This window comes from Chiloscyllium plagiosum, chromosome 4 (assembly GCF_004010195.1).
Source record: "Chiloscyllium plagiosum isolate BGI_BamShark_2017 chromosome 4, ASM401019v2, whole genome shotgun sequence".
Lineage (NCBI taxonomy): Eukaryota > Metazoa > Chordata > Chondrichthyes > Orectolobiformes > Hemiscylliidae > Chiloscyllium > Chiloscyllium plagiosum.
In genome coordinates this window covers 61,658,966-61,660,626 of record NC_057713.1, presented here as the reverse complement: position 1 = coordinate 61,660,626, position 1,661 = coordinate 61,658,966, and positions in this window count along the sequence as shown.

Sequence of the window (1,661 nt, the reverse complement as noted above, 5' to 3'; positions counted from 1 at the left end):
CCCAGTGTGGACTCGATGTGAAGCCCAGTGTTGATTCGATGTGAATCCCAGAGTGGACCCGATGTGAAACTCAGTGTGGACTCAATGTCATTCCCATTCTGGACTCGATGTGAAGCCCAGTGTGGATTCGATGTGAAACCCAGTGTGGACTCAATGTGAAACCCAGTGTGGACTCAATGTGAAGCCCAATGTGGAGTTAATGTGAAGCCCAGTGAGGACTCAATGTGAATCCCAGTGTGGACTCGATGTGAAGCCCAGTGTTGATTGAAGTGAAACCTAGTGCGGACTCACTGTGAAGCCGAGTGAGGACTTGATTTGAAACCCAGTGTGGACTCAATGTGAAGCCTAATGTGGATCAAAGTGAAGCCCAGTGCGAACTCACTGTGAAGCCCAGTGTGGACCCAATTTGAAGCCCAGTGTGGATTCAATGTTAAAGCCACTGTGGACTCGATGCGAAGCCAAGTGTGGACTCAATGTGAAACCCAGTGTGGATTCGATGTGAAGCCCAGTGTGGACTCAATTTGAAACTCAGTGTGGATTCGATGTGAAACCAAGTGTGTACTCAATGTGAAACCCAGTGTGGACTCAATGTGAAACCCAATGTGGACTCAATATGAAACCCAGAGTGGACTCAATGTGAAACCCAATGTGGAGTTAATGTGAAGCCCAGTGTGGACTCAATGTGAATCCCAGAGTGGACCCGATGTGAAACTCAGTGTGGACTCAATGTGATTCCCATTGTGGACTCGATGTGAAGCCCAGTGTGGACTCAAGGTGAAGCCCAGAGTGGACTCAATGTGAAACCCAATGTGGACTCAATGTGATTCCCATTGTGGACACGATGTGAAGCCCAATGTGTACTCAATGAGAAGCCCAGTGTGGATTCAATGTGAAGCCCAGCATGGACTCAGTGTGAAGCCCAGTGCGGACTCGATGTTAAGCCCAGTGTGGACTCAATGTGAAGCCCAGAGTGGACTCAATGTGAAACCCAATGTGGACTCAATGTGAATCCCAGTGTGGACTCAATGAGAAGCCCAGTGTGGATTCAATGTGAAGCCCAGCGTGGACTCAGTGTGAAGCCCAGTGCGGACTCGATGTGAAGCCCAGTGTGGACTCAATGTGAAGCCCAGAGTGGACTCAATGTGAAACCCAATGTGGACTAAATGTGATTCCCATTGTGGACTCGATGTGAATCCCAGTGTGGACTCAATGAGAAGCCCAGTGTGGATTCAATGTGAAGCCCAGCGTGGACTCAGTGTGAAGCGCAGTGCGGACTCGATGTGAAGCCCAGTGTGGACTCGATGTGAAGCCCAGTGTGGACTCGATGTGAAGCCCAGGGAGGACCTGATGTGGAGCCCAGTGTGGACTCGATGTGGAGCCTAATGCAGACTCAATGTGAAACCCAGTGTGGACTCGATGGTAAGCCCAGTGTGGACTCAATTTGAAGCCAAGTGCGGACTCAATGTTAAGCCCAGTGTGGACTCAATGTGAAGCCCAGAGTGGACTCAATGTGAAACCCAATGTGGACTAAATGTGATTCCCATTGTGGACTCGATGTGAATCCCAGTGTGGACTCAATGAGAAGCCCAGTGTGGATTCAATGTGAAGCCCAGCGTGGACTCAGTGTGAAGCCCAGTGCGGACTCGATGTGAAGCCCAGTG